The sequence below is a fragment of the Vigna angularis genome, chromosome 7 (assembly GCF_016808095.1).
Source record: "Vigna angularis cultivar LongXiaoDou No.4 chromosome 7, ASM1680809v1, whole genome shotgun sequence".
Taxonomy (NCBI): domain Eukaryota; kingdom Viridiplantae; phylum Streptophyta; class Magnoliopsida; order Fabales; family Fabaceae; genus Vigna; species Vigna angularis.
This window is the reverse complement of record NC_068976.1, coordinates 1,197,397-1,206,982: the sequence shown is the minus strand read 5'-3', so window position 1 is coordinate 1,206,982 and position 9,586 is coordinate 1,197,397.

Below are 9,586 nucleotides of genomic sequence, written 5' to 3'. Positions count from 1 at the left end.
TCTTAAGGACTCAAGTACCTCTGACGAGAGGAGAGAATATGAGAAGTGGGATCACTCAAATCGCATGTGTTTGATGGTCAATAAGCACGACATTCCAGAGGTCTATAGAGGTACGCACTATATCTGAAGAAATTACAAGTGTTAAAGATTTCCTTGTTGAGATTGGAAAGCGCTTTGTGAAAAGCGAAAAGGCATAAGCAAGTGCACTTCTTCAAAGCTTGGCTTCCATGAGGTATCAAAGTAATGCAAATGTGAGAGAGTACATTATTGAAATGTCAAACATTGCTTCAAAACATAAGGTGTTGAAACTTAAGTGGCAAGAAGAATTACTTGTACATTTTATTCTAAACTCTCTTCCTATACAGTTTGGACAATTTAAGATTTCCTATAACTATCAAAAAGAGAAATGGTCTCTTAATGAGCTTATTTCATATTGAGTTCAAGAAGAGGAGAGACTAAAGCAAGAAAGGACTGAAAGTGCTCACTTAACTAGTAACTCTAATGACAAGGGTAAAAGAAAGATAATTGAGAATCCTAATAGTGATGCTTCTAAAGGTCCATCACAAAAGAAACAAAAATAGTTTAATAAATGTTTCTCTTGCAATAAAGTTGGACACATGAAGAAGGAATGCACAAAATATCATGTTTGGCGTGCAAAGAAAGGGTTGCCTAAGCTATCAGAAGAGATTTTGAAAGATAAATCTATTTAGAAATGTCACATCCATAGTGATGGAATTGATAGAATGTTTTAGATTACTATTTTGTACTAGTTTTCTAATTTTTGGTTTTGAAAGACATTTCATTGTACCGTCATTTCGGTGGAATTTGATTTCATTTGTTTATTTGGACAACTTTTGTTATTTATGTTAGTTTATAAATAATGAATTCAAATTTTTTTTATTCAAGTTTTGTTGAAACCAATTCACTTTTGGAAAATAATAATCTATATATTCTTCGTATGGTGACTTCCTATTATGATTCCTTAAATATGGAATTGCATGATATTAAGTATAATATTCTTTGAGGATATTGAGTTTAGGGGAAGAATAAAGTTTAGAGGAAGAATTGTTGGAAGTTATCTGATTCGTAAAGTTCATAACCTCTTGTAAGTTTTGAACCTCTATAAGAAAAACTCAAGATCCTTAGAAACATGTGTTTCATGAGGAGTATAAATCTATGCAAGACTAATAAGGTTTGGGAACTTGTCCCGTTACCAGAAGGTATGAACCCCATTAGAAATAAGTGAATACTTAAGACCAAAAGGGATTCTAATGGTAATATGGAGAGGTTTAAAGTTTGTCTTGTGGTGAAGGACTCTACTCAAAAGGAAGGGGTTTATATGTTGTTGACAAACTTAAAGCTTTAAGCGTGAAGGATAGTAAATCAAGGGATTCTCCAATTGCTAAGGGAGACGAGTTTAGTCTCTATCAATGCCCAAAAGGAAATGTAGAAATTCAACAAATGCAGAAGATTCCCCATGTTTCAGCGATAGGGAGTTTGATGTATATATAAGTATGTATGCATTTGGATATAGCATAAATAGTTGGGATTTTAGGCAGATATTTAAGCAGTTCATGAATGGATCCTTGGAAAGCAGCCAATAAAGTTATGAGCTTTTGTCAAGAGAACACAGGTTCACAAGCTCACGTATATAGGGTCAGACTAGTAAGAGATCATTAAGTATTCTGATAATTTTCTATGATGCAAAGATAGTTTAAGATCCACTTCAGGTTACATTTTCATCCTAGCTGGTGGTGTGGTTTCTTGGTCTAGAATTTGTAGCATCTTATAAGGCATCAAATCAGGATATATGGTTGATTTTTGTCACAGGGCTGCATATTATGAAAGGAATTGAAAGACCACTCATGTTATATTGTGACATTAAATCATTTGTTAAAGAAAAAGTACAGAGTTGATGGATTTTCATAGAACACTTAAGGACAAACTCCTTGTTGGTATATCCTCTTAATAAGGCTCTTACACGTAAGGTCTTTCATGAGCATATTGCTCATAAGGGTACTTTTACAGTTTGAGGGATCTTTGGTTCAGTGGGAGTTAGTCACTTTTGTGTTTTTCTGTTCTATCTGTGGTTTTCATTTATACATACATTCGAGTTTATTATGCATAAATTACACTCTGTACGATAAGGTTATTGTATTGATCTCATTGAGATAAAGTAAGGACTAGTTGAAAATAAACGTGCACAGGTCACATTCACGTAACTTTTCATGCTACACATTTCATCATGAATCCATGTCATTTGGTTCTATCAACATTAGTGATCATTGTTGGGTTTGGTTGTGATTGTTGCAATTAAAACTCCTTTCGTTCTACATGCGGATATAATCAATGGACAAAACTTTTGGATATACTCAAGGTATATAATGACAATTTTGAGCTCATATAGTCTAACACATTTGTAAGGATTTATATGAATATATATATATATATTTATGACCAGTGGGAGATTGTTAGCAATTTGGGTCACTTTTATGTATATATATATATATATATATATATATATATAGATATATATCTATAGATATCTATATATATATATATATCTATATATATATCTATATATATAGATATCTATAGATATATATCTATATATATATATATATATATAGATATCTATAGATATATATCTATATATATATATATATATATATCTATATATATATATATATTATATATATCTATATATATATAGATATCTATAGATATATATCTATATATATATATATATAGATATCTATAGATATATATATCTATATATATATATAATTATTAAATGTGTTAGGGCCTTTATATTTTATTAGCGAACTTTATAAAGTGATCTAAGTAAGCTAAATATTGCTAAGGGTATATTTGTCATGAAAGGTATATTGTGTAGAGACCAATAATAATTTTAATTTGTTGAAGGGGCCAAATTATAATTATTGAAACTAACAAAAAGTAATTGTTAGAGGTTATTTAAAGGGTCTTGGTCCGCATCTGTGAGCACATCGTATCATTCTTGTTTCTTTCTCTTTATCCCATCAGAAAAGAAAATCCAGAGCGAACCTAAAGTGCTCTACAAAGGGAAGATTGGAGACCAACTCATGTTACTTATTCATTGTTTCCAATCTTTAATCTTTCATGTACGCTTCCTGATTGAAACCTAATTAGGCAAGCCATCCAAAGGAGTACTAACTCATGCTAAGGCTGGGAAAGGGAAGTTCAAGAAGAACTTTTAAAGGCTTTTTCTTGATTTTCTTTCTCTATGTCTTAGAAGGATTCCTCTTTTAATACTATGTGGTTGTTTTGTTTTGTAGGATACAATAGAGGCAAGAACCATGGCCAACAAATCAGATTTGGGAAAAGCATTCTTTAAGGAATCAGCACCAGGGCCGCTCAAGTGCCCTCAAACAGGGGAGCTCCAGCGCAAATGCACCAAATGGACTTCCCAGCTCACGTGCGCCCAGGCGCCTTCAGGAGAGGGGCGCTCCAGCGCCAGCGGAGCTGCCTGGAGCACTTTTTGGCAGCATTGTCCATGTGACCCAGCATGCTTCCCATGACTCAGCTGGCTTGGCCTCCAAGCTCGTTTCTTATTTTGAATTTTGGAGGGAAATTAGGACAGAATTGAGGCCCTTCTTCACCTATAAATAAGAAGGCCTCTCCTTTGTAATTTTCACTTTTGAGCTTAGTGATATGCTGCTAAATTCATTTCCCAGCCTTATTGCTCTTGAGTCACTTTTGAGGTTCTACTTCTCCACCCTTCCTCTAGCTTCCTTCCTCTGTAGGAAGGCCCTCTGAGATGTGAGGCCTCACCCACACACTTCTCTTCACCTTAAACACTTCATTATCTTCCATTTTCAGCTGCACTTATTTCCATGGTTGTTCTACTCTGGTTTGGAACTCCTCCTTGCGTGAATCCAACTGGAAGTAGCATTCCATCAAGTGGTATCAGAGCTTAGGTCATCCATGCACCAAGAGCTAAGCTATTTCATCCATTTTCTATTTCAATTCTGTTTCTGTTTTTGCATTCTGTCCAATTTTTGTTCCAGCACTGTTTCCATTTTGTTTTGGTTTTGTTCTTCTTAATTTGGTGTGTTTAATCATTGTTCGGTGTGCTTCCATTATATTATCATGTTTATCATTTATTTTAATCGATGAATTTTGTGTGGTTGAATCAATTCTAGCTTTAATTTTCAATTTTCGTATTGTCTTAGTCATGTGCACTTTGTGATGCAGTTTTAGTTTTGTTTCTGTTTTGGTATTCTTCTCTACTGGTCTACTTCATTTTTCTTGAGTGCAAGTGTTGGATAAGCTGTATATCTACCAATAAAGGCAATAAAGACTTGATCTAGCCTTGGTGATACAAGCTGAAGCACCAAAGAAGCAAATATGTTTTTTTATTTCAGTTTAATTCTGCTGCAGAATTAAATTCTGCTGCAGAATTAAATTCTGGTTTAAATCCTTAAATCTGTTTCAGTTGGTTTTCCTTTGAGTTTGAAGCTTGGTACAACATTTTTTAGTGTTGTTAAATGATGCTGAAAATGTAGCAAACCATTATAAGCAAGGAAATGCAATTTGCATAGCTTGATTGCGCATAAACACTAGCATTTTGCTGTTCAAGTTTTATTCTAGCTTTTCACCGTGTTATCACTCTTTGTTTGGTCCATTCTGAGTTTAGTCATACTAAGCACTTTAATTCTAGCTTAATTTTGTGCATTTACACTTTCTAGAGTAATTTTCTTTGCTTTCCATCTTTGAATCCTTGGAAAACTGAATTTGGGTGGTTTAAATTGGTTATAGCATGGGTGATTTTTGGAATTTGTTGTTTTTGTGCTTTTGGAAAGCTTGAGCAAGTCCAAATTGATGATTGAAAGTTGCTCATACTGTTCATTTGTCAAAATTTAGCCTATATGCAGATTTACATTTTGAACCAACATCTTTGAATTAAAATGGAAGTGAACCAGTGATTTTGAGTTGTAATAAGTTTCTGAGTTGTTTAAGAGTTTGAACATGCTTAAAATCATCAAGAAAAGTTGTTTGGTCATTCACATGAATTGTTGAATCACTTCCACTCGTTTTTGGGTTTAAAACCACCATTTCAGTCCACTTTTTCTGGTGCAGAATACACTTCCAGCCACTGTTTTGGTATTTTTGTTCAAATTCATTTCTGGATTGTGGAAAAAGCTGATTCAATGTTTAAAAATGATATTAAATGATCAAAAGAAGTAAAATCCAGTGACAAAAAGCATATAGAACCTTGCAATCCAGATTAGAAGCCCAAAAACTCAAAATTTGAAATTCATTGGGGAATTTTATCAAACACTTTGGTAAAATATCAAACAGTTTGGTCTGGATGAGTTTGTGATCTGCTATTTTCGTTTTACTGCTTTCTTCATCTATTCTAGTGTCATTATTAGGTTCCTTTTGAGTGCTTGATGTTATTCCATCCCTGTTTCCATTTGGTTTCCTCATGCTTGGCTTCCAAATTGTCAAAAGTTTAGAAATCTGGTTTGAAATTCTGGTGCAGTTTGCTAATTCTGTTTGGTGTGTTTTTAAGTGGAATCTTTAGGTGTTGTGTTACCATTGTGAGGCATCCAAAAGCAGAAACCTTCACCTATTGAGGTAGCATATTAGGAAATGGAAAGGAGGCTGAAGTGGAAACAGAAAGGATGCTTTTGAGCAGCTGCAAACCTGTTGTTCGAGCAGCTAAATTACACCAGAAAAGCTTGCCTTGCAACCTGTTTTGGAGTGGCAAACAGCAGCAGCCAGAGTTTGAAGCCTACACTAGTTTTAGGCATATTTTTAGGCTTGTTTAAGTCACTATATCACGAAACCTTTGTTGTTTCAAGCTGATTTTTGGTTTTTGGCTAAGTGACTTAGGAAAATGCTTTTGAAGCAATTCCAAGATCACATTTGAACATTGTAATAGTGTAATTTTGTTTCTTTAGCGTGGAAGTGTTAAGGGGCTCCAAGTGTCACTTGCACTTTCACTTAGGACCGTCTAGCATTTACATTTTGCATCTTTATTGCTTTCTTTAAATTGCTTGTTTGATCTTTTTGTTTTAAGCCTCTGTGGTATATAGGATAGCATAGCATCTAGCTAAACCTTCTTTTGGTTTTAGGAGCATTTCATTAGCATTGGAAAATATTTTGAAAGATTTCTACCTAGAAACCAAGGTAAAAGATAATTCTAAGGAAACTCTGGCTAGGAAGAACTTGGTTTCTAAGCTTGTCCAATTGTGACTCACCTCTTCTTCCTGGGAGCTACTTGGAAACATTTTTTGCCTCTAGAATCTCTTTAGAAATCGTTCACCAAAAACAAAGAAATATTGTGAAAACCATTTTTACTCATTACTTGTGCAAGTTTTTGAAAACCTTGTGAAAATCATTTTTACATACTTGACAAGAATGAGTCAATCTAGTGTCCAAGGGAAATGTAGAAATTCAACAAATGCAGAAGATTCCCCATGTTTAGCGATAAGGGGTTTGATGTATATCTAAGTATGTATGCATCCGGATATAGCATACATAGTTGGGATTTTAGGCAGATATTTAAGCAGTTCATTAATGGATCCTTGGAAAGCAGCCAATAAAGTTATGAGATTTTTTCAAGAGAACAAAGGTTCACAAGCTCACGTATATAGGGTCAGACTAGTAAGAGATTATTAAGTATTCTGATAATTTTCTACAATGCGAAGATAGTTTAAGATCCACTTCAGGTTACATTTTCATCCTAGCTGGTGGTGTGGTTTCTTGGTCTAGTACCAAGCAAACCCATATGGCTTTATCCACTATGATTGTAGAATTTTTAGAGTCTTATAAGGCATCAAATCAAGATATATGGTTGATTTTTGTCATAGGGCTACATATTATGAAGGGAATTGAAAGACTACTCAGGTTATATTGTGACATTAAATTAGTTGTTAAAGAAAAAGTACAGAGTTGATGGATTTTCATAAAACACTTAAGGACAAACTCCTTGCAGGTATATCCTTTTAATAAGGCTCTTACACCTAAGGTCTTTCATGAGTATATTGCTCATAAGGGTGCTTTCACAGTTTGAGGGATCTGTGGTTCAGTGGGAGTTAGTCACTTCTGTGTTTTTCATGTATACATACATTCTAGTTTATTATTCAAAAATTATATTCTAGTTCATGTTACACATTTCATGATTAATCCATGTCATTTGGTTCTATCAACATTAGTGATCACTGTTGGGTTTGGTTGCGATTGTTGCAATTAAAACTCCTTTCGTTCTACATGCGGATATAATCAATGAACGGGACTTTTGGATATACTCAAGGTATATAATGGCAATTTTGAGCTCATAAAGTCTAACACATTTGTAAGAATTTATATGGATATATATATATATATATATATATATATATAAATTATTAAATGTGTTAGGATCATTATATTTTAGTAGCCAACTTTATAAAGCGATCTAAGTAAGCTAAATATGGCTAAGGGTATATTTGTCATGAAAGGTATATTGTGTAGAGAACAATAATAATTTTAATTTGTTGAAGGGGCCAAATTATAATTATTGAAACTAACGAAAATGAATCGTCAGAGGTTATTTAAAGGGTCATGGTCCCCATCTGTGAGCACATCGTATCATTCTTGTTTCTTTTTCTTTATCCCATCAGAAGAGAAAATCCAGAGCAAACCTAAGGTGCTCTACAGAGGGAAGATCAGAGACCAACTCATGTTACTTATTCATTCTTCCCAATCTCTAATCTTTCATGTATGCTTCTGCTTTAATGTTCTAAGGATATTGGGAACTGCTTTGATTAGAGGGTTTATTTCTCATTAATTGTTAATCTATCAATCATAAATTCTAACATGTCATAAATACAAACATATAAAAGTGTTTTTAAATTCTATAATATATACATAAACTAACTAAATATCTAATAATCGTCATACTTATCATCATAGTTATTTCCTTCTTCTTATTCATGTTGTTGTTGTTGTTGAGGAGATTGATACATTAAGGAGCATCATTACCGGGACGATGTTGGAACGAACTAAGGCGGTTGGACCATAGGTTTTACATCTATAAGCAAGAACCTCATGACGAAATTTTGAAAATTCTAAAATTGTTTCTTGAGATCTTCATAAGCTTGGTCACGAGCTTGCAATTGTTGTCTTAGCTTATCATAACCCAGGTCAACACTGTTGGACGTAGATGGTTGGTGCTTCAATGTACCTCTTATAGTAGTGTAATGGACATCAAGTTCTCTTGCTCCATATATTCGTCCTTTATTTTTTTCACTGATGATGTCCACCCAACATTGTGTCCTGATGATGTCTTCGTCATCGTTATTTTCTTATGATGCATTATGAGGAGGCCATGTTCCTTGCTCGAATCTGACTTACGAGAGTCTAGTGGAAAATTCTTCCTATTAAAAAAATATGCAAAGTGTTAGTATAAGGAGGAAGCTTAATAGTCATAAAATAATATAAGTTTCAAGTTTATAAAAGAGTTTGCTTACATGTAGTGTTGTCAAAATGGGTTAGAACTCGGAGGCCAACCCGGCCCACCACGGGTTTAGACCAGGTTGGGTTTGAAAGAAATGAAGTTTTTCGATACAAGCCAATTTTTAACCCGGCACTTGGATTCCCAACAATCTCCCCCTCAAGGGTGAGTCCCTTCCACATTGGTACACTCCCCTTCTAGTGGAAGCATTCCCAACCATGAGTACCCTTTCGTATCGTCGTTCATCTTAACGGGACACGCTTACCTATAACCCTTCACCAAGAGGTATAGGGACCATTATACTCGTTTGAGCCCGATCACCAAACCTAACCATTAGCTCTGATCCCATGTTAACAAGTGGACTTCAAGCCTAACTCAACCCCACAAAACTGACTTGTAAGGTTAGGTTTGCACCCACTTATATACTCTAAATTGGCCTTATCTCTAATCGATGTGGGACTTCCAACACACATATTTTAGAATGATGACATGCTTTACCTAGATTTTTCTGTACGCTTATTTCAATTATATTATAGTCTTACGTGTGCAAAAAGGAATAATATTTAAAAGTTGTATAACTTTATTTTTTATTTTTTCTTTATTCCTTTGAATTTCATCTATATAAGTAATGTATTTTATTATTTTTATTATTATTAATGGTTGAGATGCATAATTTACATGTCATTATTATTCTTTTTTCATAATTTTGAGCATAATTCCAACTTAATATAATGTAGATTGTTTTATTTGTGTTAAATATATTGGATTATAAGATATTTTATCTTTAGTTAGTTTGTTCTTATTTCTTATTTATATTTTGGGCTTAGCCCATATTTCTTCTATTATAAATGCATTATCCTATGTGTATATTCAACACAAAGGAATAGTAATCTCACACATAGATTTTTTTACTGTATTGAACATTGTATTAGAACTTGATGCTTTGGAAAAAATTTCGTCACCCTTGCCCACTATAACCGACTATATTGTTAGAGCCAACATTATTGTTGTCACCGTTGTCGAAGCATTAGTTTTGATTGGTGATCACACGATTCTGCTCATCTCGAATAGGAAACCATAGTGTCATCAAGATCATTGACA